Here is a 25,117-nt window from a genome sequence, read left to right as displayed (position 1 = left end):
CACGCTAAACAGTACCATTGTTCTGATTCAGCTAGAGTTGTCGGAGATTGAAGATTTGTATTTTATTTCTTGGCAGATCCAGATCCTAGTACCTGTGGTCGGTAGGATGCTAGCTTCAGGAACATCTCTTCAGACTTGGCTTTTGCAGTAATTTGTTGATGGAAGAGAACTTTGTCTCTTTGGCCCCTCCCAGAGTGAATTATCAGGTAGGTGCCTCGACCAAATATTAGCCCCTTGAACATTGCGGTGCGACATAGGAAGCACACTGGGCCGAGAGCTGGTGGGTGCAGCTCGAGTTTCTCTTGATCTACGCATAAATCTTCTGCCTTTTACGAAAGATTTCCGCAGAATGAAACCACCGTGAGTTTAATGTAATTTTGGACGGCTCCGCTCACAGCAGGCCTTCGTTATTGTGCCAAGAACCAGAGCGTTTAAGAATCTGCCTCTGTCGGATTGCTTCTGCACATCGTTGTCTCCTAGCTGTTTTGGGACTCTTGGTTTCACCACGTTTGTTGCAAGTTTATTGTCAGCACCTGCTCAGATAGGTAGAAAATCTTCTGCGATGCACTTCAAATGTGTGATTGTTATTTCGCTTCCTCTGTGCTGGGAAACAGTTGAAGTGCACGTCGGCTCCAGGTCGGAAGAAGACAGCTAAGGCGTCCCATATGGTCTAGCGGTTAGGAAATTCAGATCCTAGTACCTGTGGTCGGTAGGATGCTAGCTTCAGGAACATCTCTTCAGACTTGGCTTTTGCAGTAATTTGTTGATGGAAGAGAACTTTGTCTCTTTGGCCCCTCCCAGAGTGAATTATCAGGTAGGTGCCTCGACCAAATATTAGCCCCTTGAACATTGCGGTGCGACATAGGAAGCACACTGGGCCGAGAGCTGGTGGGTGCAGCTCGAGTTTCTCTTGATCTACGCATAAATCTTCTGCCTTTTACGAAAGATTTCCGCAGAATGAAACCACCGTGAGTTTAATGTAATTTTGGACGGCTCCGCTCACAGCAGGCCTTCGTTATTGTGCCAAGAACCAGAGCGTTTAAGAATCTGCCTCTGTCGGATTGCTTCTGCACATCGTTGTCTCCTAGCTGTTTTGGGACTCTTGGTTTCACCACGTTTGTTGCAAGTTTATTGTCAGCACCTGCTCAGATAGGTAGAAAATCTTCTGCGATGCACTTCAAATGTGTGATTGTTATTTCGCTTCCTCTGTGCTGGGAAACAGTTGAAGTGCACGTCGGCTCCAGGTCGGAAGAAGACAGCTAAGGCGTCCCATATGGTCTAACGGTTAGGATTCCTGGTTTTCACCCAGGCGGCCCGGGTTCAACTCCCGGTATGGGAATTACCATTTTCTCAGATGGTTATTTTCAAAGGAAAAGCTGCTGTTTCACGGTGAGGCTCTGACGAGTCAGCTGTGTAGGAGGTCAAACAAATAGTCACTTATCTCGTATATCAGCCTTTCTTGGCACCTTCTACATTTTAACTCCTTTGCACAATCCAAATTCAAGTGAGCAAACAGTATTTACCTTGTATTATATGGTGCGTCCTGAGGTCTCAGGCAACAAGTGCTGGACACAAAGTGCTGCGTTCTGGGTGCCGACAACTGAAAAGTACAGAAGGTACATCTGGGACAATTTTACGAGATGTCTTTACACTATCTTGACGTTTTTAACCACACCTCTACATGGAGAAAATCTTAAACATCCAAAAGAGCTAAAGTGGGCAGTCATGTGGGTACAAAAAGCTCCCTTTGGTTCTAAAACGTAATCTCGGTGAACGACTTCCTAGCAGCAATTAGTGTGCGACATCAGCCTCACGGTGTTGTTAACAAGCCGTACACGCAGAAAGAAATCTTGACCCCGACGTGATTTGAACACGCAACCTTCTGATCTGGAGTCAGACGCGCTACCGTTGCGCCACGAGGCCCCTCGCTGGGCAGTCGCCAACGATGGCGCCACAGAGACGGACAGTTGCACGAAAGCCATCAGGAGACGGCGGCAGAAAGAGACGTCAAATTTGTTGTTCTCGGACAGAGCAACGGTTTGACTTGGAAAGAAACAGCAGAGGTTTGCAAAGTCATAACAACGAACGTCGCCGCACGAAAATATAGCGTCCGTTTTCCGATAGCCGCCTTTGCAGCATAACGGTTAAGTGGTCAAGTGTTCAGTATTTTCCAAGAAGCTGCCTGACTGTTCTGTCACTAAGCCTGGGAACCGAGGCCTAGGTGAAAGACACCAAGATCAAAAGTGATTTGCACGTCCAACGTGGGGCTCGAGCACACGACGCTGAATCTTATCCTCTACCGACCCTGACATTAAGAGTCTCATGTTCTACTGACAGAGCATGCCTGGCATACCTTGCTGCACATAAAAGCTGACAAAGCAGGGATGACCCACAAGGACACTCAAGCTCCCCGTCGGGGAATCGAACCCCGGTCTTCCGCGTGACAGGCGGAGATACTGTCCACTATACTAACGAGGACTGGCTTGCAATTGCGGAAATGTTTTTGTGACGAACTGCAACCGATATCTCATAGCGTTCTCTTTGGAAAAGATTCGTTTTTTGATATTGGATGTGTGCAGGAGGAAGGCTGCAAGCTTGGCTAATTAAGAGTGTTGTGCAGACTTTTTGAATCCTCCTTTGGACCTCGGTGGAATTGTCAACACATCATCACACTTTAATTTGTTGGTTAAAAGAAATTCAGTAGAGGAAGAAGGACGCCATACTCTATCCATTTGCATTTTTCATTTGGCAGATGCTTTTATCCAAAGTAGGAGAGCATATGAACCATGTGTCAACACGCTAAACAGTACCATTGTTCTGATTCAGCTAGAGTTGTCGGAGATTGAAGATTTGTATTTTATTTCTTGGCAGATCCAGATCCTAGTACCTGAGGTCGGTAGGATGCTAGCTTCAGGAACATCTCTTCAGACTTGGCTTTTGCAGTAATTTGTTGATGGAAGAGAACTTTGTCTCTTTGGCCCCTCCCAGAGTGAATTATCAGGTAGGTGCCTCGACCAAATATTAGCCCCTTGAACATTGCGGTGCGACATAGGAAGCACACTGGGCCGAGAGCTGGTGGGTGCAGCTCGAGTTTCTCTTGATCTACGCATAAATCTTCTGCCTTTTACGAAAGATTTCCGCAGAATGAAACCACCGTGAGTTTAATGTAATTTTGGACGGCTCCGCTCACAGCAGGCCTTCGTTATTGTGCCAAGAACCAGAGCGTTTAAGAATCTGCCTCTGTCGGATTGCTTCTGCACATCGTTGTCTCCTAGCTGTTTTGGGACTCTTGGTTTCACCACGTTTGTTGCAAGTTTATTGTCAGCACCTGCTCAGATAGGTAGAAAATCTTCTGCGATGCACTTCAAATGTGTGATTGTTATTTCGCTTCCTCTGTGCTGGGAAACAGTTGAAGTGCACGTCGGCTCCAGGTCGGAAGAAGACAGCTAAGGCGTCCCATATGGTCTAGCGGTTAGGATTCCTGGTTTTCACCCAGGCGGCCCGGGTTCAACTCCCGGTATGGGAATTACCATTTTCTCAGTTGGTTATTTTCAAATGAAAAGCTGCTGTTTCACGGTGAGGCTCTGACGAGTCAGCTGTGTAGGAGGTCAAACAAATAGTCACTTATCTCGTATATCAGCCTTTCTTGGCACCTTCTACATTTTAACTCCTTTGCACAATCCAAATTCAAGTGAGCAAACAGTATTTACCTTGTATTATATGGTGCGTCCTGAGGTCTCAGGCAACAAGTGCTGGACACAAAGTGCTGCGTTCTGGGTGCCGACAACTGAAAAGTACAGAAGGTACATCTGGGACAATTTTACGAGATGTCTTTACACTATCTTGACGTTTTTAACCACACCTCTACATGGAGAAAATCTTAAACATCCAAAAGAGCTAAAGTGGGCAGTCATGTGGGTACAAAAAGCTCCCTTTGGTTCTAAAACGTAATCTCGGTGAACGACTTCCTAGCAGCAATTAGTGTGCGACATCAGCCTCACGGTGTTGTTAACAAGCCGTACACGCAGAAAGAAATCTTGACCCCGACGTGATTTGAACACGCAACCTTCTGATCTGGAGTCAGACGCACTACCGTTGCGCCCCGAGGCCCCTCGCTGGGCAGTCGCCAACGATGGCGCCACAGAGACGGACAGTTGCACGAAAGCCATCAGGAGACGGCGGCAGAAAGAGACGTCAAATTTGTTGTTCTCGGACAGAGCAACGGTTTGACTTGGAAAGAAACAGCAGAGGTTTGCAAAGTCATAACAACGAACGTCGCCGCACGAAAATATAGCGTCCGTTTTCCGATAGCCGCCTTTGCAGCATAACAGTTAAGTGGTCAAGTGTTCAGTATTTTCCAAGAAGCTGCCTGACTGTTCTGTCACTAAGCCTGGGAACCGAGGCCTAGGTGAAAGACACCAAGATCAAAAGTGATTTGCACGTCCAACGTGGGGCTCGAGCACACGACGCTGAATCTTATCCTCTACCGACCCTGACATTAAGAGTCTCATGTTCTACTGACAGAGCATGCCTGGCATACCTTGCTGCACATAAAAGCTGACAAAGCAGGGATGACCCACAAGGACACTCAAGCTCCCCGTCGGGGAATCGAACCCCGGTCTTCCGCGTGACAGGCGGAGATACTGTCCACTATACTAACGAGGACTGGCTTGCAATTGCGGAAATGTTTTTGTGACGAACTGCAACCGATATCTCATAGCGTTCTCTTTGGAAAAGATTCGTTTTTTGATATTGGATGTGTGCAGGAGGAAGGCTGCAAGCTTGGCTAATTAAGAGTGTTGTGCAGACTTTCTGAATCCTCCTTTGGACCTCGGTGGAATTGTCAACACATCATCACACTTTAATTTGTTGGTTAAAAGAAATTCAGTAGAGGAAGAAGGACGCCGTACTCTATCCATTTGCATTTTTCATTTGGCAGATGCTTTTATCCAAAGTAGGAGAGCATATGAACCATGTGTCAACACGCTAAACAGTACCATTGTTCTGATTCAGCTAGAGTTGTCGGAGATTGAAGATTTGTATTTTATTTCTTGGCAGATCCAGATCCTAGTACCTGTGGTCGGTAGGATGCTAGCTTCAGGAACATCTCTTCAGACTTGGCTTTTGCAGTAATTTGTTGATGGAAGAGAACTTTGTCTCTTTGGCCCCTCCCAGAGTGAATTATCAGGTAGGTGCCTCGACCAAATATTAGCCCCTTGAACATTGCGGTGCGACATAGGAAGCACACTGGGCCGAGAGCTGGTGGGTGCAGCTCGAGTTTCTCTTGATCTACGCATAAATCTTCTGCCTTTTACGAAAGATTTCCGCAGAATGAAACCACCGTGAGTTTAATGTAATTTTGGACGGCTCCGCTCACAGCAGGCCTTCGTTATTGTGCCAAGAACCAGAGCGTTTAAGAATCTGCCTCTGTCGGATTGCTTCTGCACATCGTTGTCTCCTAGCTGTTTTGGGACTCTTGGTTTCACCACGTTTGTTGCAAGTTTATTGTCAGCACCTGCTCAGATAGGTAGAAAATCTTCTGCGATGCACTTCAAATGTGTGATTGTTATTTCGCTTCCTCTGTGCTGGGAAACAGTTGAAGTGCACGTCGGCTCCAGGTCGGAAGAAGACAGCTAAGGCGTCCCATATGGTCTAGCGGTTAGGAAATTCAGATCCTAGTACCTGTGGTCGGTAGGATGCTAGCTTCAGGAACATCTCTTCAGACTTGGCTTTTGCAGTAATTTGTTGATGGAAGAGAACTTTGTCTCTTTGGCCCCTCCCAGAGTGAATTATCAGGTAGGTGCCTCGACCAAATATTAGCCCCTTGAACATTGCGGTGCGACATAGGAAGCACACTGGGCCGAGAGCTGGTGGGTGCAGCTCGAGTTTCTCTTGATCTACGCATAAATCTTCTGCCTTTTACGAAAGATTTCCGCAGAATGAAACCACCGTGAGTTTAATGTAATTTTGGACGGCTCCGCTCACAGCAGGCCTTCGTTATTGTGCCAAGAACCAGAGCGTTTAAGAATCTGCCTCTGTCGGATTGCTTCTGCACATCGTTGTCTCCTAGCTGTTTTGGGACTCTTGGTTTCACCACGTTTGTTGCAAGTTTATTGTCAGCACCTGCTCAGATAGGTAGAAAATCTTCTGCGATGCACTTCAAATGTGTGATTGTTATTTCGCTTCCTCTGTGCTGGGAAACAGTTGAAGTGCACGTCGGCTCCAGGTCGGAAGAAGACAGCTAAGGCGTCCCATATGGTCTAGCGGTTAGGATTCCTGGTTTTCACCCAGGCGGCCCGGGTTCAACTCCCGGTATGGGAATTACCATTTTCTCAGTTGGTTATTTTCAAATGAAAAGCTGCTGTTTCACGGTGAGGCTCTGACGAGTCAGCTGTGTAGGAGGTCAAACAAATAGTCACTTATCTCGTATATCAGCCTTTCTTGGCACCTTCTACATTTTAACTCCTTTGCACAATCCAAATTCAAGTGAGCAAACAGTATTTACCTTGTATTATATGGTGCGTCCTGAGGTCTCAGGCAACAAGTGCTGGACACAAAGTGCTGCGTTCTGGGTGCCGACAACTGAAAAGTACAGAAGGTACATCTGGGACAATTTTACGAGATGTCTTTACACTATCTTGACGTTTTTAACCACACCTCTACATGGAGAAAATCTTAAACATCCAAAAGAGCTAAAGTGGGCAGTCATGTGGGTACAAAAAGCTCCCTTTGGTTCTAAAACGTAATCTCGGTGAACGACTTCCTAGCAGCAATTAGTGTGCGACATCAGCCTCACGGTGTTGTTAACAAGCCGTACACGCAGAAAGAAATCTTGACCCCGACGTGATTTGAACACGCAACCTTCTGATCTGGAGTCAGACGCACTACCGTTGCGCCACGAGGCCCCTCGCTGGGCAGTCGCCAACGATGGCGCCACAGAGACGGACAGTTGCACGAAAGCCATCAGGAGACGGCGGCAGAAAGAGACGTCAAATTTGTTGTTCTCGGACAGAGCAACGGTTTGACTTGGAAAGAAACAGCAGAGGTTTGCAAAGTCATAACAACGAACGTCGCCGCACGAAAATATAGCGTCCGTTTTCCGATAGCCGCCTTTGCAGCATAACGGTTAAGTGGTCAAGTGTTCAGTATTTTCCAAGAAGCTGCCTGACTGTTCTGTCACTAAGCCTGGGAACCGAGGCCTAGGTGAAAGACACCAAGATCAAAAGTGATTTGCACGTCCAACGTGGGGCTCGAGCACACGACGCTGAATCTTATCCTCTACCGACCCTGACATTAAGAGTCTCATGTTCTACTGACAGAGCATGCCGGGCATACCTTGCTGCACATAAAAGCTGACAAAGCAGGGATGACCCACAAGGACACTCAAGCTCCCCGTCGGGGAATCGAACCCCGGTCTTCCGCGTGACAGGCGGAGATACTGTCCACTATACTAACGAGGACTGGCTTGCAATTGCGGAAATGTTTTTGTGACGAACTGCAACCGATATCTCATAGCGTTCTCTTTGGAAAAGATTCGTTTTTTGATATTGGATGTGTGCAGGAGGAAGGCTGCAAGCTTGGCTAATTAAGAGTGTTGTGCAGACTTTCTGAATCCTCCTTTGGACCTCGGTGGAATTGTCAACACATCATCACACTTTAATTTGTTGGTTAAAAGAAATTCAGTAGAGGAAGAAGGACGCCGTACTCTATCCATTTGCATTTTTCATTTGGCAGATGCTTTTATCCAAAGTAGGAGAGCATATGAACCATGTGTCAACACGCTAAACAGTACCATTGTTCTGATTCAGCTAGAGTTGTCGGAGATTGAAGATTTGTATTTTATTTCTTGGCAGATCCAGATCCTAGTACCTGTGGTCGGTAGGATGCTAGCTTCAGGAACATCTCTTCAGACTTGGCTTTTGCAGTAATTTGTTGATGGAAGAGAACTTTGTCTCTTTGGCCCCTCCCAGAGTGAATTATCAGGTAGGTGCCTCGACCAAATATTAGCCCCTTGAACATTGCGGTGCGACATAGGAAGCACACTGGGCCGAGAGCTGGTGGGTGCAGCTCGAGTTTCTCTTGATCTACGCATAAATCTTCTGCCTTTTACGAAAGATTTCCGCAGAATGAAACCACCGTGAGTTTAATGTAATTTTGGACGGCTCCGCTCACAGCAGGCCTTCGTTATTGTGCCAAGAACCAGAGCGTTTAAGAATCTGCCTCTGTCGGATTGCTTCTGCACATCGTTGTCTCCTAGCTGTTTTGGGACTCTTGGTTTCACCACGTTTGTTGCAAGTTTATTGTCAGCACCTGCTCAGATAGGTAGAAAATCTTCTGCGATGCACTTCAAATGTGTGATTGTTATTTCGCTTCCTCTGTGCTGGGAAACAGTTGAAGTGCACGTCGGCTCCAGGTCGGAAGAAGACAGCTAAGGCGTCCCATATGGTCTAGCGGTTAGGATTCCTGGTTTTCACCCAGGCGGCCCGGGTTCAACTCCCGGTATGGGAATTACCATTTTCTCAGTTGGTTATTTTCAAATGAAAAGCTGCTGTTTCACGGTGAGGCTCTGACGAGTCAGCTGTGTAGGAGGTCAAACAAATAGTCACTTATCTCGTATATCAGCCTTTCTTGGCACCTTCTACATTTTAACTCCTTTGCACAATCCAAATTCAAGTGAGCAAACAGTATTTACCTTGTATTATATGGTGCGTCCTGAGGTCTCAGGCAACAAGTGCTGGACACAAAGTGCTGCGTTCTGGGTGCCGACAACTGAAAAGTACAGAAGGTACATCTGGGACAATTTTACGAGATGTCTTTACACTATCTTGACGTTTTTAACCACACCTCTACATGGAGAAAATCTTAAACATCCAAAAGAGCTAAAGTGGGCAGTCATGTGGGTACAAAAAGCTCCCTTTGGTTCTAAAACGTAATCTCGGTGAACGACTTCCTAGCAGCAATTAGTGTGCGACATCAGCCTCACGGTGTTGTTAACAAGCCGTACACGCAGAAAGAAATCTTGACCCCGACGTGATTTGAACACGCAACCTTCTGATCTGGAGTCAGACGCACTACCGTTGCGCCACGAGGCCCCTCGCTGGGCAGTCGCCAACGATGGCGCCACAGAGACGGACAGTTGCACGAAAGCCATCAGGAGACGGCGGCAGAAAGAGACGTCAAATTTGTTGTTCTCGGACAGAGCAACGGTTTGACTTGGAAAGAAACAGCAGAGGTTTGCAAAGTCATAACAACGAACGTCGCCGCACGAAAATATAGCGTCCGTTTTCCGATAGCCGCCTTTGCAGCATAACGGTTAAGTGGTCAAGTGTTCAGTATTTTCCAAGAAGCTGCCTGACTGTTCTGTCACTAAGCCTGGGAACCGAGGCCTAGGTGAAAGACACCAAGATCAAAAGTGATTTGCACGTCCAACGTGGGGCTCGAGCACACGACGCTGAATCTTATCCTCTACCGACCCTGACATTAAGAGTCTCATGTTCTACTGACAGAGCATGCCTGGCATACCTTGCTGCACATAAAAGCTGACAAAGCAGGGATGACCCACAAGGACACTCAAGCTCCCCGTCGGGGAATCGAACCCCGGTCTTCCGCGTGACAGGCGGAGATACTGTCCACTATACTAACGAGGACTGGCTTGCAATTGCGGAAATGTTTTTGTGACGAACTGCAACCGATATCTCATAGCATTCTCTTTGGAAAAGATTAGTTTTTTGATATTGGATGTGTGCAGGAGGAAGGCTGCAAGCTTGGCTAATTTAGAGTGTTGTGCAGACTTTCTGAATCCTCCTTTGGACCTCGGTGGAATTGTCAACACATCATCACACTTTAATTTGTTGGTTAAAAGAAATTCAGTAGAGGAAGAAGGACGCCGTACTCTATCCATTTGCATTTTTCATTTGGCAGATGCTTTTATCCAAAGTAGGAGAGCATATGAACCATGTGTCAACACGCTAAACAGTACCATTGTTCTGATTCAGCTAGAGTTGTCGGAGATTGAAGATTTGTATTTTATTTCTTGGCAGATCCAGATCCTAGTACCTGTGGTCGGTAGGATGCTAGCTTCAGGAACATCTCTTCAGACTTGGCTTTTGCAGTAATTTGTTGATGGAAGAGAACTTTGTCTCTTTGGCCCCTCCCAGAGTGAATTATCAGGTAGGTGCCTCGACCAAATATTAGCCCCTTGAACATTGCGGTGCGACATAGGAAGCACACTGGGCCAAGAGCTGGTGGGTGCAGCTCGAGTTTCTCTTGATCTACGCATAAATCTTCTGCCTTTTACGAAAGATTTCCGCAGAATGAAACCACCGTGAGTTTAATGTAATTTTGGACGGCTCCACTCACAGCAGGCCTTCGTTATTGTGCCAAGAACCAGAGCGTTTAAGAATCTGCCTCTGTCGGATTGCTTCTGCACATCGTTGTCTCCTAGCTGTTTTGGGACTCTTGGTTTCACCACGTTTGTTGCAAGTTTATTGTCAGCACCTGCTCAGATAGGTAGAAAATCTTCTGCGATGCACTTCAAATGTGTGATTGTTATTTCGCTTCCTCTGTGCTGGGAAACAGTTGAAGTGCACGTCGGCTCCAGGTCGGAAGAAGACAGCTAAGGCGTCCCATATGGTCTAGCGGTTAGGATTCCTGGTTTTCACCCAGGCGGCCCGGGTTCAACTCCCGGTATGGGAATTACCATTTTCTCAGTTGGTTATTTTCAAATGAAAAGCTGCTGTTTCACAGTGAGGCTCTGACGAGTCAGCTGTGTAGGAGGTCAAACAAATAGTCACTTATCTCGTATATCAGCCTTTCTTGGCACCTTCTACATTTTAACTCCTTTGCACAATCCAAATTCAAGTGAGCAAACAGTATTTACCTTGTATTATATGGTGCGTCCTGAGGTCTCAGGCAACAAGTGCTGGACACAAAGTGCTGCGTTCTGGGTGCCGACAACTGAAAAGTACAGAAGGTACATCTGGGACAATTTTACGAGATGTCTTTACACTATCTTGACGTTTTTAACCACACCTCTACATGGAGAAAATCTTAAACATCCAAAAGAGCTAAAGTGGGCAGTCATGTGGGTACAAAAAGCTCCCTTTGGTTCTAAAACGTAATCTCGGTGAACGACTTCCTAGCAGCAATTAGTGTGCGACATCAGCCTCACGGTGTTGTTAACAAGCCGTACACGCAGAAAGAAATCTTGACCCCGACGTGATTTGAACACGCAACCTTCTGATCTGGAGTCAGACGCGCTACCGTTGCGCCACGAGGCCCCTCGCTGGGCAGTCGCCAACGATGGCGCCACAGAGACGGACAGTTGCACGAAAGCCATCAGGAGACGGCGGCAGAAAGAGACGTCAAATTTGTTGTTCTCGGACAGAGCAACGGTTTGACTTTGAAAGAAACAGCAGAGGTTTGCAAAGTCATAACAACGAACGTCGCCGCACGAAAATATAGCGTCCGTTTTCCGATAGCCGCCTTTGCAGCATAACGGTTAAGTGGTCAAGTGTTCAGTATTTTCCAAGAAGCTGCCTGACTGTTCTGTCACTAAGCCTGGGAACCGAGGCCTAGGTGAAAGACACCAAGATCAAAAGTGATTTGCACGTCCAACGTGGGGCTCGAGCACACGACGCTGAATCTTATCCTCTACCGACCCTGACATTAAGAGTCTCATGTTCTACTGACAGAGCATGCCTGGCATACCTTGCTGCACATAAAAGCTGACAAAGCAGGGATGACCCACAAGGACACTCAAGCTCCCCGTCGGGGAATCGAACCCCGGTCTTCCGCGTGACAGGCGGAGATACTGTCCACTATACTAACGAGGACTGGCTTGCAATTGCGGAAATGTTTTTGTGACGAACTGCAACCGATATCTCATAGCGTTCTCTTTGGAAAAGATTAGTTTTTTGATATTGGATGTGTGCAGGAGGAAGGCTGCAAGCTTGGCTAATTAAGAGTGTTGTGCAGACTTTCTGAATCCTCCTTTGGACCTCGGTGGAATTGTCAACACATCATCACACTTTAATTTGTTGGTTAAAAGAAATTCAGTAGAGGAAGAAGGACGCCATACTCTATCCATTTGCATTTTTCATTTGGCAGATGCTTTTATCCAAAGTAGGAGAGCATATGAACCATGTGTCAACACGCTAAACAGTACCATTGTTCTGATTCAGCTAGAGTTGTCGGAGATTGAAGATTTGTATTTTATTTCTTGGCAGATCCAGATCCTAGTACCTGAGGTCGGTAGGATGCTAGCTTCAGGAACATCTCTTCAGACTTGGCTTTTGCAGTAATTTGTTGATGGAAGAGAACTTTGTCTCTTTGGCCCCTCCCAGAGTGAATTATCAGGTAGGTGCCTCGACCAAATATTAGCCCCTTGAACATTGCGGTGCGACATAGGAAGCACACTGGGCCGAGAGCTGGTGGGTGCAGCTCGAGTTTCTCTTGATCTACGCATAAATCTTCTGCCTTTTACGAAAGATTTCCGCAGAATGAAACCACCGTGAGTTTAATGTAATTTTGGACGGCTCCGCTCACAGCAGGCCTTCGTTATTGTGCCAAGAACCAGAGCGTTTAAGAATCTGCCTCTGTCGGATTGCTTCTGCACATCGTTGTCTCCTAGCTGTTTTGGGACTCTTGGTTTCACCACGTTTGTTGCAAGTTTATTGTCAGCACCTGCTCAGATAGGTAGAAAATCTTCTGCGATGCACTTCAAATGTGTGATTGTTATTTCGCTTCCTCTGTGCTGGGAAACAGTTGAAGTGCACGTCGGCTCCAGGTCGGAAGAAGACAGCTAAGGCGTCCCATATGGTCTAGCGGTTAGGATTCCTGGTTTTCACCCAGGCGGCCCGGGTTCAACTCCCGGTATGGGAATTACCATTTTCTCAGTTGGTTATTTTCAAATGAAAAGCTGCTGTTTCACGGTGAGGCTCTGACGAGTCAGCTGTGTAGGAGGTCAAACAAATAGTCACTTATCTCGTATATCAGCCTTTCTTGGCACCTTCTACATTTTAACTCCTTTGCACAATCCAAATTCAAGTGAGCAAACAGTATTTACCTTGTATTATATGGTGCGTCCTGAGGTCTCAGGCAACAAGTGCTGGACACAAAGTGCTGCGTTCTGGGTGCCGACAACTGAAAAGTACAGAAGGTACATCTGGGACAATTTTACGAGATGTCTTTACACTATCTTGACGTTTTTAACCACACCTCTACATGGAGAAAATCTTAAACATCCAAAAGAGCTAAAGTGGGCAGTCATGTGGGTACAAAAAGCTCCCTTTGGTTCTAAAACGTAATCTCGGTGAACGACTTCCTAGCAGCAATTAGTGTGCGACATCAGCCTCACGGTGTTGTTAACAAGCCGTACACGCAGAAAGAAATCTTGACCCCGACGTGATTTGAACACGCAACCTTCTGATCTGGAGTCAGACGCACTACCGTTGCGCCACGAGGCCCCTCGCTGGGCAGTCGCCAACGATGGCGCCACAGAGACGGACAGTTGCACGAAAGCCATCAGGAGACGGCGGCAGAAAGAGACGTCAAATTTGTTGTTCTCGGACAGAGCAACGGTTTGACTTGGAAAGAAACAGCAGAGGTTTGCAAAGTCATAACAACGAACGTCGCCGCACGAAAATATAGCGTCCGTTTTCCGATAGCCGCCTTTGCAGCATAACGGTTAAGTGGTCAAGTGTTCAGTATTTTCCAAGAAGCTGCCTGACTGTTCTGTCACTAAGCCTGGGAACCGAGGCCTAGGTGAAAGACACCAAGATCAAAAGTGATTTGCACGTCCAACGTGGGGCTCGAGCACACGACGCTGAATCTTATCCTCTACCGACCCTGACATTAAGAGTCTCATGTTCTACTGACAGAGCATGCCGGGCATACCTTGCTGCACATAAAAGCTGACAAAGCAGGGATGACCCACAAGGACACTCAAGCTCCCCGTCGGGGAATCGAACCCCGGTCTTCCGCGTGACAGGCGGAGATACTGTCCACTATACTAACGAGGACTGGCTTGCAATTGCGGAAATGTTTTTGTGACGAACTGCAACCGATATCTCATAGCGTTCTCTTTGGAAAAGATTCGTTTTTTGATATTGGATGTGTGCAGGAGGAAGGCTGCAAGCTTGGCTAATTAAGAGTGTTGTGCAGACTTTCTGAATCCTCCTTTGGACCTCGGTGGAATTGTCAACACATCATCACACTTTAATTTGTTGGTTAAAAGAAATTCAGTAGAGGAAGAAGGACGCCGTACTCTATCCATTTGCATTTTTCATTTGGCAGATGCTTTTATCCAAAGTAGGAGAGCATATGAACCATGTGTCAACACGCTAAACAGTACCATTGTTCTGATTCAGCTAGAGTTGTCGGAGATTGAAGATTTGTATTTTATTTCTTGGCAGATCCAGATCCTAGTACCTGTGGTCGGTAGGATGCTAGCTTCAGGAACATCTCTTCAGACTTGGCTTTTGCAGTAATTTGTTGATGGAAGAGAACTTTGTCTCTTTGGCCCCTCCCAGAGTGAATTATCAGGTAGGTGCCTCGACCAAATATTAGCCCCTTGAACATTGCGGTGCGACATAGGAAGCACACTGGGCCGAGAGCTGGTGGGTGCAGCTCGAGTTTCTCTTGATCTACGCATAAATCTTCTGCCTTTTACGAAAGATTTCCGCAGAATGAAACCACCGTGAGTTTAATGTAATTTTGGACGGCTCCGCTCACAGCAGGCCTTCGTTATTGTGCCAAGAACCAGAGCGTTTAAGAATCTGCCTCTGTCGGATTGCTTCTGCACATCGTTGTCTCCTAGCTGTTTTGGGACTCTTGGTTTCACCACGTTTGTTGCAAGTTTATTGTCAGCACCTGCTCAGATAGGTAGAAAATCTTCTGCGATGCACTTCAAATGTGTGATTGTTATTTCGCTTCCTCTGTGCTGGGAAACAGTTGAAGTGCACGTCGGCTCCAGGTCGGAAGAAGACAGCTAAGGCGTCCCATATGGTCTAGCGGTTAGGATTCCTGGTTTTCACCCAGGCGGCCCGGGTTCAACTCCCGGTATGGGAATTACCATTTTCTCAGTTGGTTATTTTCAAATGAAAAGCTGCTGTTTCACGGTGAGGCTCTGACGAGTCAGCTGTGTAGGAGGTCAAACAAATAGTCACTTATCTCGTATATCAGCCTTTCTTGGCACCTTCTACATTTTAACTCCTTTGCACAATCCAAATTCAAGTGAGCAAACAGTATTTACCTTGTATTATATGGTGCGTCCTGAGGTCTCAGGCAACAAGTGCTGGACACAAAGTGCTGCGTTCTGGGTGCCGACAACTGAAAAGTACAGAAGGTACATCTGGGACAATTTTACGAGATGTCTTTACACTATCTTGACGTTTTTAACCACACCTCTACATGGAGAAAATCTTAAACATCCAAAAGAGCTAAAGTGGGCAGTCATGTGGGTACAAAAAGCTCCCTTTGGTTCTAAAACGTAATCTCGGTGAACGACTTCCTAGCAGCAATTAGTGTGCGACATCAGCCTCACGGTGTTGTTAACAAGCCGTACACGCAGAAAGAAATCTTGACCCCGACGTGATTTGAACACGCAACCTTCTGATCTGGAGTCAGACGCACTACCGTTGCGCCACGAGGCCCCTCGCTGGGCAGTCGCCAACGATGGCGCCACAGAGACGGACAGTTGCACGAAAGCCATCAGGAGACGGCGGCAGAAAGAGACGTCAAATTTGTTGTTCTCGGACAGAGCAACGGTTTGACTTTGAAAGAAACAGCAGAGGTTTGCAAAGTCATAACAACGAACGTCGCCGCACGAAAATATAGCGTCCGTTTTCCGATAGCCGCCTTTGCAGCATAACGGTTAAGTGGTCAAGTGTTCAGTATTTTCCAAGAAGCTGCCTGACTGTTCTGTCACTAAGCCTGGGAACCGAGGCCTAGGTGAAAGACACCAAGATCAAAAGTGATTTGCACGTCCAACGTGGGGCTCGAGCACACGACGCTGAATCTTATCCTCTACCGACCCTGACATTAAGAGTCTCATGTTCTACTGACAGAGCATGCCTGGCATACCTTGCTGCACATAAAAGCTGACAAAGCAGGGATGACCCACAAGGACACTCAAGCTCCCCGTCGGGGAATCGAACCCCGGTCTTCCGCGTGACAGGCGGAGATACTGTCCACTATACTAACGAGGACTGGCTTGCAATTGCGGAAATGTTTTTGTGACGAACTGCAACCGATATCTCATAGCGTTCTCTTTGGAAAAGATTCGTTTTTTGATATTGGATGTGTGCAGGAGGAAGGCTGCAAGCTTGGCTAATTAAGAGTGTTGTGCAGACTTTCTGAATCCTCCTTTGGACCTCGGTGGAATTGTCAACACATCATCACACTTTAATTTGTTGGTTAAAAGAAATTCAGTAGAGGAAGAAGGACGCCGTACTCTATCCATTTGCATTTTTCATTTGGCAGATGCTTTTATCCAAAGTAGGAGAGCATATGAACCATGTGTCAACACGCTAAACAGTACCATTGTTCTGATTCAGCTAGAGTTGTCGGAGATTGAAGATTTGTATTTTATTTCTTGGCAGATCCAGATCCTAGTACCTGAGGTCGGTAGGATGCTAGCTTCAGGAACATCTCTTCAGACTTGGCTTTTGCAGTAATTTGTTGATGGAAGAGAACTTTGTCTCTTTGGCCCCTCCCAGAGTGAATTATCAGGTAGGTGCCTCGACCAAATATTAGCCCCTTGAACATTGCGGTGCGACATAGGAAGCACACTGGGCCGAGAGCTGGTGGGTGCAGCTCGAGTTTCTCTTGATCTACGCATAAATCTTCTGCCTTTTACGAAAGATTTCCGCAGAATGAAACCACCGTGAGTTTAATGTAATTTTGGACGGCTCCGCTCACAGCAGGCCTTCGTTATTGTGCCAAGAACCAGAGCGTTTAAGAATCTGCCTCTGTCGGATTGCTTCTGCACATCGTTGTCTCCTAGCTGTTTTGGGACTCTTGGTTTCACCACGTTTGTTGCAAGTTTATTGTCAGCACCTGCTCAGATAGGTAGAAAATCTTCTGCGATGCACTTCAAATGTGTGATTGTTATTTCGCTTCCTCTGTGCTGGGAAACAGTTGAAGTGCACGTCGGCTCCAGGTCGGAAGAAGACAGCTAAGGCGTCCCATATGGTCTAGCGGTTAGGATTCCTGGTTTTCACCCAGGCGGCCCGGGTTCAACTCCCGGTATGGGAATTACCATTTTCTCAGTTGGTTATTTTCAAATGAAAAGCTGCTGTTTCACGGTGAGGCTCTGACGAGTCAGCTGTGTAGGAGGTCAAACAAATAGTCACTTATCTCGTATATCAGCCTTTCTTGGCACCTTCTACATTTTAACTCCTTTGCACAATCCAAATTCAAGTGAGCAAACAGTATTTACCTTGTATTATATGGTGCGTCCTGAGGTCTCAGGCAACAAGTGCTGGACACAAAGTGCTGCGTTCTGGGTGCCGACAACTGAAAAGTACAGAAGGTACATCTGGGACAATTTTACGAGATGTCTTTACACTATCTTGACGTTTTTAACCACACCTCTACATGGAGAAAATCTTAAACATCCAAAAGAGCTAAAGTGGGCAGTCATGTGGGTACAAAAAGCTCCCTTTGGTTCTAAAACGTAATCTCGGTGAACGACTTCCTAGCAGCAATTAGTGTGCGACATCAGCCTCACGGTGTTGTTAACAAGCCGTACACGCAGAAAGAAATCTTGACCCCGACGTGATTTGAACACGCAACCTTCTGATCTGGAGTCAGACGCACTACCGTTGCGCCACGAGGCCCCTCGCTGGGCAGTCGCCAACGATGGCGCCACAGAGACGGACAGTTGCACGAAAGCCATCAGGAGACGGCGGCAGAAAGAGACGTCAAATTTGTTGTTCTCGGACAGAGCAACGGTTTGACTTGGAAAGAAACAGCAGAGGTTTGCAAAGTCATAACAACGAACGTCGCCGCACGAAAATATAGCGTCCGTTTTCCGATAGCCGCCTTTGCAGCATAACGGTTAAGTGGTCAAGTGTTCAGTATTTTCCAAGAAGCTGCCTGACTGTTCTGTCACTAAGCCTGGGAACCGAGGCCTAGGTGAAAGACACCAAGATCAAAAGTGATTTGCACGTCCAACGTGGGGCTCGAGCACACGACGCTGAATCTTATCCTCTACCGACCCTGACATTAAGAGTCTCATGTTCTACTGACAGAGCATGCCTGGCATACCTTGCTGCACATAAAAGCTGACAAAGCAGGGATGACCCACAAGGACACTCAAGCTCCCCGTCGGGGAATCGAACCCCGGTCTTCCGCGTGACAGGCGGAGATACTGTCCACTATACTAACGAGGACTGGCTTGCAATTGCGGAAATGTTTTTGTGACGAACTGCAACCGATATCTCATAGCGTTCTCTTTGGAAAAGATTCGTTTTTTGATATTGGATGTGTGCAGGAGGAAGGCTGCAAGCTTGGCTAATTAAGAGTGTTGTGCAGACTTTCTGAATCCTCCTTTGGACCTCGGTGGAATTGTCAACACATCATCACACTTTAATTTGTTGGTTAAAAGAAATTCAGTAGAGGAAGAAGGACGCCGTACTCTATCCATTTGCATTTTTCATTTGGCAGATGCTTTTATCCAAAGTAGGAGAGCATATGAACCATGTGTCAACACGCTAAACAGTACCATTGTTCTGATTCAGCTAGAGTTGTCGGAGATTGAAGATTTGTATTTTATTTCTTGGCAGATCCAGATCCTAGTACCTGTGGTCGGTAGGATGCTAGCTTCAGGAACATCTCTTCAGACTTGGCTTTTGCAGTAATTTGTTGATGGAAGAGAACTTTGTCTCTTTGGCCCCTCCCAGAGTGAATTATCAGGTAGGTGCCTCGACCAAATATTAGCCCCTTGAACATTGCGGTGCGACATAGGAAGCACACTGGGCCGAGAGCTGGTGGGTGCAGCTCGAGTTTCTCTTGATCTACGCATAAATCTTCTGCCTTTTACGAAAGATTTCCGCAGAATGAAACCACCGTGAGTTTAATGTAATTTTGGACGGCTCCGCTCACAGCAGGCCTTCGTTATTGTGCCAAGAACCAGAGCGTTTAAGAATCTGCCTCTGTCGGATTGCTTCTGCACATCGTTGTCTCCTAGCTGTTTTGGGACTCTTGGTTTCACCACGTTTGTTGCAAGTTTATTGTCAGCACCTGCTCAGATAGGTAGAAAATCTTCTGCGATGCACTTCAAATGTGTGATTGTTATTTCGCTTCCTCTGTGCTGGGAAACAGTTGAAGTGCACGTCGGCTCCAGGTCGGAAGAAGACAGCTAAGGCGTCCCATATGGTCTAGCGGTTAGGAAATTCAGATCCTAGTACCTGTGGTCGGTAGGATGCTAGCTTCAGGAACATCTCTTCAGACTTGGCTTTTGCAGTAATTTGTTGATGGAAGAGAACTTTGTCTCTTTGGCCCCTCCCAGAGTGAATTATCAGGTAGGTGCCTCGACCAAATATTAGCCCCTTGAACATTGCGGTGCGACATAGGAAGCACACTGGGCCGAGAGCTGGTGGGTGCAGCTCGAGTTTCTCTTGATCTACGCATAAATCTTCTGCCTTTTACGAAAGATTTCCGCAGAATGAAACCACCGTGAGTTTAATGTAATTTTGGACGGCTCCGCTCACAGCAGGCCTTCGTTATTGTGCCAAGAACCAGAGCGTTTAAGAATCTGCCTCTGTCGGATTGCTTCTGCACATCGTTGTCTCCTAGCTGTTTTGGGACTCTTGGTTTCACCACGTTTGTTGCAAGTTTATTGTCAGCACCTGCTCAGATAGGTAGAAAATCTTCTGCGATGCACTTCAAATGTGTGATTGTTATTTCGCTTCCTCTGTGCTGGGAAACAGTTGAAGTGCACGTCGGCTCCAGGTCGGAAGAAGACAGCTAAGGCGTCCCATATGGTCTAACGGTTAGGATTCCTGGTTTTCACCCAGGCGGCCCGGGTTCAACTCCCGGTATGGGAATTACCATTTTCTCAGATGGTTATTTTCAAAGGAAAAGCTGCTGTTTCACGGTGAGGCTCTGACGAGTCAGCTGTGTAGGAGGTCAAACAAATAGTCACTTATCTCGTATATCAGCCTTTCTTGGCACCTTCTACATTTTAACTCCTTTGCACAATCCAAATTCAAGTGAGCAAACAGTATTTACCTTGTATTATATGGTGCGTCCTGAGGTCTCAGGCAACAAGTGCTGGACACAAAGTGCTGCGTTCTGGGTGCCGACAACTGAAAAGTACAGAAGGTACATCTGGGACAATTTTACGAGATGTCTTTACACTATCTTGACGTTTTTAACCACACCTCTACATGGAGAAAATCTTAAACATCCAAAAGAGCTAAAGTGGGCAGTCATGTGGGTACAAAAAGCTCCCTTTGGTTCTAAAACGTAATCTCGGTGAACGACTTCCTAGCAGCAATTAGTGTGCGACATCAGCCTCACGGTGTTGTTAACAAGCCGTACACGCAGAAAGAAATCTTGACCCCGACGTGATTTGAACACGCAACCTTCTGATCTGGAGTCAGACGCGCTACCGTTGCGCCACGAGGCCCCTCGCTGGGCAGTCGCCAACGATGGCGCCACAGAGACGGACAGTTGCACGAAAGCCATCAGGAGACGGCGGCAGAAAGAGACGTCAAATTTGTTGTTCTCGGACAGAGCAACGGTTTGACTTGGAAAGAAACAGCAGAGGTTTGCAAAGTCATAACAACGAACGTCGCCGCACGAAAATATAGCGTCCGTTTTCCGATAGCCGCCTTTGCAGCATAACGGTTAAGTGGTCAAGTGTTCAGTATTTTCCAAGAAGCTGCCTGACTGTTCTGTCACTAAGCCTGGGAACCGAGGCCTAGGTGAAAGACACCAAGATCAAAAGTGATTTGCACGTCCAACGTGGGGCTCGAGCACACGACGCTGAATCTTATCCTCTACCGACCCTGACATTAAGAGTCTCATGTTCTACTGACAGAGCATGCCTGGCATACCTTGCTGCACATAAAAGCTGACAAAGCAGGGATGACCCACAAGGACACTCAAGCTCCCCGTCGGGGAATCGAACCCCGGTCTTCCGCGTGACAGGCGGAGATACTGTCCACTATACTAACGAGGACTGGCTTGCAATTGCGGAAATGTTTTTGTGACGAACTGCAACCGATATCTCATAGCGTTCTCTTTGGAAAAGATTCGTTTTTTGATATTGGATGTGTGCAGGAGGAAGGCTGCAAGCTTGGCTAATTAAGAGTGTTGTGCAGACTTTTTGAATCCTCCTTTGGACCTCGGTGGAATTGTCAACACATCATCACACTTTAATTTGTTGGTTAAAAGAAATTCAGTAGAGGAAGAAGGACGCCATACTCTATCCATTTGCATTTTTCATTTGGCAGATGCTTTTATCCAAAGTAGGAGAGCATATGAACCATGTGTCAACACGCTAAACAGTACCATTGTTCTGATTCAGCTAGAGTTGTCGGAGATTGAAGATTTGTATTTTATTTCTTGGCAGATCCAGATCCTAGTACCTGAGGTCGGTAGGATGCTAGCTTCAGGAACATCTCTTCAGACTTGGCTTTTGCAGTAATTTGTTGATGGAAGAGAACTTTGTCTCTTTGGCCCCTCCCAGAGTGAATTATCAGGTAGGTGCCTCGACCAAATATTAGCCCCTTGAACATTGCGGTGCGACATAGGAAGCACACTGGGCCGAGAGCTGGTGGGTGCAGCTCGAGTTTCTCTTGATCTACGCATAAATCTTCTGCCTTTTACGAAAGATTTCCGCAGAATGAAACCACCGTGAGTTTAATGTAATTTTGGACGGCTCCGCTCACAGCAGGCCTTCGTTATTGTGCCAAGAACCAGAGCGTTTAAGAATCTGCCTCTGTCGGATTGCTTCTGCACATCGTTGTCTCCTAGCTGTTTTGGGACTCTTGGTTTCACCACGTTTGTTGCAAGTTTATTGTCAGCACCTGCTCAGATAGGTAGAAAATCTTCTGCGATGCACTTCAAATGTGTGATTGTTATTTCGCTTCCTCTGTGCTGGGAAACAGTTGAAGTGCACGTCGGCTCCAGGTCGGAAGAAGACAGCTAAGGCGTCCCATATGGTCTAGCGGTTAGGATTCCTGGTTTTCACCCAGGCGGCCCGGGTTCAACTCCCGGTATGGGAATTACCATTTTCTCAGTTGGTTATTTTCAAATGAAAAGCTGCTGTTTCACGGTGAGGCTCTGACGAGTCAGCTGTGTAGGAGGTCAAACAAATAGTCACTTATCTCGTATATCAGCCTTTCTTGGCACCTTCTACATTTTAACTCCTTTGCACAATCCAAATTCAAGTGAGCAAACAGTATTTACCTTGTATTATATGGTGCGTCCTGAGGTCTCAGGCAACAAGTGCTGGACACAAAGTGCTGCGTTCTGGGTGCCGACAACTGAAAAGTACAGAAGGTACATCTGGGACAATTTTACGAGATGTCTTTACACTATCTTGACGTTTTTAACCACACCTCTACATGGAGAAAATCTTAAACATCCAAAAGAGCTAAAGTGGGCAGTCATGTGGGTACAAAAAGCTCCCTTTGGTTCTAAAACGTAATCTCGGTGAACGACTTCCTAGCAGCAATTAGTGTGCGACATCAGCCTCACGGTGTTGTTAACAAGCCGTACACGCAGAAAGAAATCTTGACCCCGACGTGATTTGAACACGCAACCTTCTGATCTGGAGTCAGACGCACTACCGTTGCGCCCCGAGGCCCCTCGCTGGGCAGTCGCCAACGATGGCGCCACAGAGACGGACAGTTGCACGAAAGCCATCAGGAGACGGCGGCAGAAAGAGACGTCAAATTTGTTGTTCTCGGACAGAGCAACGGTTTGACTTGGAAAGAAACAGCAGAGGTTTGCAAAGTCATAACAACGAACGTCGCCGCACGAAAATATAGCGTCCGTTTTCCGATAGCCGCCTTTGCAGCATAACAGTTAAGTGGTCAAGTGTTCAGTATTTTCCAAGAAGCTGCCTGACTGTTCTGTCACTAAGCCTGGGAACCGAGGCCTAGGTGAAAGACACCAAGATCAAAAGTGATTTGCACGTCCAACGTGGGGCTCGAGCACACGACGCTGAATCTTATCCTCTACCGACCCTGACATTAAGAGTCTCATGTTCTACTGACAGAGCATGCCTGGCATACCTTGCTGCACATAAAAGCTGACAAAGCAGGGATGACCCACAAGGACACTCAAGCTCCCCGTCGGGGAATCGAACCCCGGTCTTCCGCGTGACAGGCGGAGATACTGTCCACTATACTAACGAGGACTGGCTTGCAATTGCGGAAATGTTTTTGTGACGAACTGCAACCGATATCTCATAGCGTTCTCTTTGGAAAAGATTCGTTTTTTGATATTGGATGTGTGCAGGAGGAAGGCTGCAAGCTTGGCTAATTAAGAGTGTTGTGCAGACTTTCTGAATCCTCCTTTGGACCTCGGTGGAATTGTCAACACATCATCACACTTTAATTTGTTGGTTAAAAGAAATTCAGTAGAGGAAGAAGGACGCCGTACTCTATCCATTTGCATTTTTCATTTGGCAGATGCTTTTATCCAAAGTAGGAGAGCATATGAACCATGTGTCAACACGCTAAACAGTACCATTGTTCTGATTCAGCTAGAGTTGTCGGAGATTGAAGATTTGTATTTTATTTCTTGGCAGATCCAGATCCTAGTACCTGTGGTCGGTAGGATGCTAGCTTCAGGAACATCTCTTCAGACTTGGCTTTTGCAGTAATTTGTTGATGGAAGAGAACTTTGTCTCTTTGGCCCCTCCCAGAGTGAATTATCAGGTAGGTGCCTCGACCAAATATTAGCCCCTTGAACATTGCGGTGCGACATAGGAAGCACACTGGGCCGAGAGCTGGTGGGTGCAGCTCGAGTTTCTCTTGATCTACGCATAAATCTTCTGCCTTTTACGAAAGATTTCCGCAGAATGAAACCACCGTGAGTTTAATGTAATTTTGGACGGCTCCGCTCACAGCAGGCCTTCGTTATTGTGCCAAGAACCAGAGCGTTTAAGAATCTGCCTCTGTCGGATTGCTTCTGCACATCGTTGTCTCCTAGCTGTTTTGGGACTCTTGGTTTCACCACGTTTGTTGCAAGTTTATTGTCAGCACCTGCTCAGATAGGTAGAAAATCTTCTGCGATGCACTTCAAATGTGTGATTGTTATTTCGCTTCCTCTGTGCTGGGAAACAGTTGAAGTGCACGTCGGCTCCAGGTCGGAAGAAGACAGCTAAGGCGTCCCATATGGTCTAGCGGTTAGGAAATTCAGATCCTAGTACCTGTGGTCGGTAGGATGCTAGCTTCAGGAACATCTCTTCAGACTTGGCTTTTGCAGTAATTTGTTGATGGAAGAGAACTTTGTCTCTTTGGCCCCTCCCAGAGTGAATTATCAGGTAGGTGCCTCGACCAAATATTAGCCCCTTGAACATTGCGGTGCGACATAGGAAGCACACTGGGCCGAGAGCTGGTGGGTGCAGCTCGAGTTTCTCTTGATCTACGCATAAATCTTCTGCCTTTTACGAAAGATTTCCGCAGAATGAAACCACCGTGAGTTTAATGTAATTTTGGACGGCTCCGCTCACAGCAGGCCTTCGTTATTGTGCCAAGAACCAGAGCGTTTAAGAATCTGCCTCTGTCGGATTGCTTCTGCACATCGTTGTCTCCTAGCTGTTTTGGGACTCTTGGTTTCACCACGTTTGTTGCAAGTTTATTGTCAGCACCTGCTCAGATAGGTAGAAAATCTTCTGCGATGCACTTCAAATGTGTGATTGTTATTTCGCTTCCTCTGTGCTGGGAAACAGTTGAAGTGCACGTCGGCTCCAGGTCGGAAGAAGACAGCTAAGGCGTCCCATATGGTCTAGCGGTTAGGATTCCTGGTTTTCACCCAGGCGGCCCGGGTTCAACTCCCGGTATGGGAATTACCATTTTCTCAGTTGGTTATTTTCAAATGAAAAGCTGCTGTTTCACGGTGAGGCTCTGACGAGTCAGCTGTGTAGGAGGTC

At 46.9% G+C, this 25,117-nt stretch overlaps 46 non-coding genes across 46 annotated transcripts; 26 read left to right on the top strand and 20 right to left on the bottom strand.

Annotated features, from left to right (window-relative positions):
• Positions 1-287: 287 nt before the first annotated feature.
• On the top strand, positions 288-404 carry LOC130421538 (U5 spliceosomal RNA). Its single transcript, XR_008906853.1, has one exon. It is a non-coding gene; the product is annotated as a U5 spliceosomal RNA (small nuclear RNA).
• A 491-nt stretch (positions 405-895) lies between these two features.
• On the top strand, positions 896-1,012 carry LOC130421537 (U5 spliceosomal RNA). The gene has a single exon (XR_008906852.1). It is a non-coding gene; the product is annotated as a U5 spliceosomal RNA (small nuclear RNA).
• Positions 1,013-1,267: 255 nt separating this feature from the next.
• Positions 1,268-1,339, top strand: trnae-uuc (transfer RNA glutamic acid (anticodon UUC)). Its single transcript has one exon. It is a non-coding gene; the product is annotated as a tRNA-Glu (tRNA).
• Positions 1,340-1,851: 512 nt separating this feature from the next.
• On the bottom strand, positions 1,852-1,923 carry trnaw-cca (transfer RNA tryptophan (anticodon CCA)). The gene has a single exon. It is a non-coding gene; the product is annotated as a tRNA-Trp (tRNA).
• Positions 1,924-2,406: 483 nt separating this feature from the next.
• Positions 2,407-2,478, bottom strand: trnad-guc (transfer RNA aspartic acid (anticodon GUC)). The gene has a single exon. It is a non-coding gene; the product is annotated as a tRNA-Asp (tRNA).
• A 604-nt stretch (positions 2,479-3,082) lies between these two features.
• On the top strand, positions 3,083-3,199 carry LOC130421536 (U5 spliceosomal RNA). Its single transcript, XR_008906851.1, has one exon. It is a non-coding gene; the product is annotated as a U5 spliceosomal RNA (small nuclear RNA).
• Positions 3,200-3,454: 255 nt separating this feature from the next.
• On the top strand, positions 3,455-3,526 carry trnae-uuc (transfer RNA glutamic acid (anticodon UUC)). Its single transcript has one exon. It is a non-coding gene; the product is annotated as a tRNA-Glu (tRNA).
• A 512-nt stretch (positions 3,527-4,038) lies between these two features.
• On the bottom strand, positions 4,039-4,110 carry trnaw-cca (transfer RNA tryptophan (anticodon CCA)). The gene has a single exon. It is a non-coding gene; the product is annotated as a tRNA-Trp (tRNA).
• Positions 4,111-4,593: 483 nt separating this feature from the next.
• Positions 4,594-4,665, bottom strand: trnad-guc (transfer RNA aspartic acid (anticodon GUC)). Its single transcript has one exon. It is a non-coding gene; the product is annotated as a tRNA-Asp (tRNA).
• Positions 4,666-5,269: 604 nt separating this feature from the next.
• On the top strand, positions 5,270-5,386 carry LOC130421535 (U5 spliceosomal RNA). The gene has a single exon (XR_008906850.1). It is a non-coding gene; the product is annotated as a U5 spliceosomal RNA (small nuclear RNA).
• Positions 5,387-5,877: 491 nt separating this feature from the next.
• Positions 5,878-5,994, top strand: LOC130421534 (U5 spliceosomal RNA). The gene has a single exon (XR_008906849.1). It is a non-coding gene; the product is annotated as a U5 spliceosomal RNA (small nuclear RNA).
• A 255-nt stretch (positions 5,995-6,249) lies between these two features.
• Positions 6,250-6,321, top strand: trnae-uuc (transfer RNA glutamic acid (anticodon UUC)). Its single transcript has one exon. It is a non-coding gene; the product is annotated as a tRNA-Glu (tRNA).
• Positions 6,322-6,833: 512 nt separating this feature from the next.
• Positions 6,834-6,905, bottom strand: trnaw-cca (transfer RNA tryptophan (anticodon CCA)). The gene has a single exon. It is a non-coding gene; the product is annotated as a tRNA-Trp (tRNA).
• Positions 6,906-7,388: 483 nt separating this feature from the next.
• Positions 7,389-7,460, bottom strand: trnad-guc (transfer RNA aspartic acid (anticodon GUC)). The gene has a single exon. It is a non-coding gene; the product is annotated as a tRNA-Asp (tRNA).
• A 604-nt stretch (positions 7,461-8,064) lies between these two features.
• On the top strand, positions 8,065-8,181 carry LOC130421533 (U5 spliceosomal RNA). The gene has a single exon (XR_008906848.1). It is a non-coding gene; the product is annotated as a U5 spliceosomal RNA (small nuclear RNA).
• A 255-nt stretch (positions 8,182-8,436) lies between these two features.
• Positions 8,437-8,508, top strand: trnae-uuc (transfer RNA glutamic acid (anticodon UUC)). The gene has a single exon. It is a non-coding gene; the product is annotated as a tRNA-Glu (tRNA).
• A 512-nt stretch (positions 8,509-9,020) lies between these two features.
• trnaw-cca (transfer RNA tryptophan (anticodon CCA)) lies at positions 9,021-9,092 on the bottom strand. The gene has a single exon. It is a non-coding gene; the product is annotated as a tRNA-Trp (tRNA).
• A 483-nt stretch (positions 9,093-9,575) lies between these two features.
• trnad-guc (transfer RNA aspartic acid (anticodon GUC)) lies at positions 9,576-9,647 on the bottom strand. The gene has a single exon. It is a non-coding gene; the product is annotated as a tRNA-Asp (tRNA).
• Positions 9,648-10,251: 604 nt separating this feature from the next.
• LOC130421543 (U5 spliceosomal RNA) lies at positions 10,252-10,367 on the top strand. The gene has a single exon (XR_008906858.1). It is a non-coding gene; the product is annotated as a U5 spliceosomal RNA (small nuclear RNA).
• A 256-nt stretch (positions 10,368-10,623) lies between these two features.
• trnae-uuc (transfer RNA glutamic acid (anticodon UUC)) lies at positions 10,624-10,695 on the top strand. Its single transcript has one exon. It is a non-coding gene; the product is annotated as a tRNA-Glu (tRNA).
• Positions 10,696-11,207: 512 nt separating this feature from the next.
• Positions 11,208-11,279, bottom strand: trnaw-cca (transfer RNA tryptophan (anticodon CCA)). Its single transcript has one exon. It is a non-coding gene; the product is annotated as a tRNA-Trp (tRNA).
• A 483-nt stretch (positions 11,280-11,762) lies between these two features.
• On the bottom strand, positions 11,763-11,834 carry trnad-guc (transfer RNA aspartic acid (anticodon GUC)). Its single transcript has one exon. It is a non-coding gene; the product is annotated as a tRNA-Asp (tRNA).
• Positions 11,835-12,438: 604 nt separating this feature from the next.
• LOC130421532 (U5 spliceosomal RNA) lies at positions 12,439-12,555 on the top strand. The gene has a single exon (XR_008906847.1). It is a non-coding gene; the product is annotated as a U5 spliceosomal RNA (small nuclear RNA).
• Positions 12,556-12,810: 255 nt separating this feature from the next.
• On the top strand, positions 12,811-12,882 carry trnae-uuc (transfer RNA glutamic acid (anticodon UUC)). Its single transcript has one exon. It is a non-coding gene; the product is annotated as a tRNA-Glu (tRNA).
• A 512-nt stretch (positions 12,883-13,394) lies between these two features.
• Positions 13,395-13,466, bottom strand: trnaw-cca (transfer RNA tryptophan (anticodon CCA)). The gene has a single exon. It is a non-coding gene; the product is annotated as a tRNA-Trp (tRNA).
• Positions 13,467-13,949: 483 nt separating this feature from the next.
• Positions 13,950-14,021, bottom strand: trnad-guc (transfer RNA aspartic acid (anticodon GUC)). Its single transcript has one exon. It is a non-coding gene; the product is annotated as a tRNA-Asp (tRNA).
• Positions 14,022-14,625: 604 nt separating this feature from the next.
• On the top strand, positions 14,626-14,742 carry LOC130421531 (U5 spliceosomal RNA). The gene has a single exon (XR_008906846.1). It is a non-coding gene; the product is annotated as a U5 spliceosomal RNA (small nuclear RNA).
• Positions 14,743-14,997: 255 nt separating this feature from the next.
• trnae-uuc (transfer RNA glutamic acid (anticodon UUC)) lies at positions 14,998-15,069 on the top strand. The gene has a single exon. It is a non-coding gene; the product is annotated as a tRNA-Glu (tRNA).
• Positions 15,070-15,581: 512 nt separating this feature from the next.
• Positions 15,582-15,653, bottom strand: trnaw-cca (transfer RNA tryptophan (anticodon CCA)). The gene has a single exon. It is a non-coding gene; the product is annotated as a tRNA-Trp (tRNA).
• A 483-nt stretch (positions 15,654-16,136) lies between these two features.
• Positions 16,137-16,208, bottom strand: trnad-guc (transfer RNA aspartic acid (anticodon GUC)). The gene has a single exon. It is a non-coding gene; the product is annotated as a tRNA-Asp (tRNA).
• A 604-nt stretch (positions 16,209-16,812) lies between these two features.
• Positions 16,813-16,929, top strand: LOC130421529 (U5 spliceosomal RNA). Its single transcript, XR_008906845.1, has one exon. It is a non-coding gene; the product is annotated as a U5 spliceosomal RNA (small nuclear RNA).
• A 255-nt stretch (positions 16,930-17,184) lies between these two features.
• On the top strand, positions 17,185-17,256 carry trnae-uuc (transfer RNA glutamic acid (anticodon UUC)). The gene has a single exon. It is a non-coding gene; the product is annotated as a tRNA-Glu (tRNA).
• Positions 17,257-17,768: 512 nt separating this feature from the next.
• On the bottom strand, positions 17,769-17,840 carry trnaw-cca (transfer RNA tryptophan (anticodon CCA)). Its single transcript has one exon. It is a non-coding gene; the product is annotated as a tRNA-Trp (tRNA).
• A 483-nt stretch (positions 17,841-18,323) lies between these two features.
• trnad-guc (transfer RNA aspartic acid (anticodon GUC)) lies at positions 18,324-18,395 on the bottom strand. The gene has a single exon. It is a non-coding gene; the product is annotated as a tRNA-Asp (tRNA).
• Positions 18,396-18,999: 604 nt separating this feature from the next.
• On the top strand, positions 19,000-19,116 carry LOC130421528 (U5 spliceosomal RNA). Its single transcript, XR_008906844.1, has one exon. It is a non-coding gene; the product is annotated as a U5 spliceosomal RNA (small nuclear RNA).
• A 491-nt stretch (positions 19,117-19,607) lies between these two features.
• On the top strand, positions 19,608-19,724 carry LOC130421527 (U5 spliceosomal RNA). The gene has a single exon (XR_008906843.1). It is a non-coding gene; the product is annotated as a U5 spliceosomal RNA (small nuclear RNA).
• A 255-nt stretch (positions 19,725-19,979) lies between these two features.
• Positions 19,980-20,051, top strand: trnae-uuc (transfer RNA glutamic acid (anticodon UUC)). The gene has a single exon. It is a non-coding gene; the product is annotated as a tRNA-Glu (tRNA).
• A 512-nt stretch (positions 20,052-20,563) lies between these two features.
• trnaw-cca (transfer RNA tryptophan (anticodon CCA)) lies at positions 20,564-20,635 on the bottom strand. Its single transcript has one exon. It is a non-coding gene; the product is annotated as a tRNA-Trp (tRNA).
• A 483-nt stretch (positions 20,636-21,118) lies between these two features.
• Positions 21,119-21,190, bottom strand: trnad-guc (transfer RNA aspartic acid (anticodon GUC)). Its single transcript has one exon. It is a non-coding gene; the product is annotated as a tRNA-Asp (tRNA).
• Positions 21,191-21,794: 604 nt separating this feature from the next.
• LOC130421526 (U5 spliceosomal RNA) lies at positions 21,795-21,911 on the top strand. The gene has a single exon (XR_008906842.1). It is a non-coding gene; the product is annotated as a U5 spliceosomal RNA (small nuclear RNA).
• A 255-nt stretch (positions 21,912-22,166) lies between these two features.
• trnae-uuc (transfer RNA glutamic acid (anticodon UUC)) lies at positions 22,167-22,238 on the top strand. Its single transcript has one exon. It is a non-coding gene; the product is annotated as a tRNA-Glu (tRNA).
• A 512-nt stretch (positions 22,239-22,750) lies between these two features.
• Positions 22,751-22,822, bottom strand: trnaw-cca (transfer RNA tryptophan (anticodon CCA)). The gene has a single exon. It is a non-coding gene; the product is annotated as a tRNA-Trp (tRNA).
• Positions 22,823-23,305: 483 nt separating this feature from the next.
• On the bottom strand, positions 23,306-23,377 carry trnad-guc (transfer RNA aspartic acid (anticodon GUC)). Its single transcript has one exon. It is a non-coding gene; the product is annotated as a tRNA-Asp (tRNA).
• A 604-nt stretch (positions 23,378-23,981) lies between these two features.
• On the top strand, positions 23,982-24,098 carry LOC130421525 (U5 spliceosomal RNA). Its single transcript, XR_008906841.1, has one exon. It is a non-coding gene; the product is annotated as a U5 spliceosomal RNA (small nuclear RNA).
• A 491-nt stretch (positions 24,099-24,589) lies between these two features.
• LOC130421524 (U5 spliceosomal RNA) lies at positions 24,590-24,706 on the top strand. Its single transcript, XR_008906840.1, has one exon. It is a non-coding gene; the product is annotated as a U5 spliceosomal RNA (small nuclear RNA).
• Positions 24,707-24,961: 255 nt separating this feature from the next.
• On the top strand, positions 24,962-25,033 carry trnae-uuc (transfer RNA glutamic acid (anticodon UUC)). The gene has a single exon. It is a non-coding gene; the product is annotated as a tRNA-Glu (tRNA).
• The last annotated feature ends 84 nt before the right edge of the window (positions 25,034-25,117 follow it).

The sequence above is a fragment of the Triplophysa dalaica genome, chromosome 5 (assembly GCF_015846415.1).
Source record: "Triplophysa dalaica isolate WHDGS20190420 chromosome 5, ASM1584641v1, whole genome shotgun sequence".
NCBI classification, from domain to species: Eukaryota; Metazoa; Chordata; class Actinopteri; order Cypriniformes; family Nemacheilidae; genus Triplophysa; species Triplophysa dalaica.
Note: the sequence above shows the minus strand (reverse complement) of the source record. Positions and strands in the feature narration are given on the sequence as shown.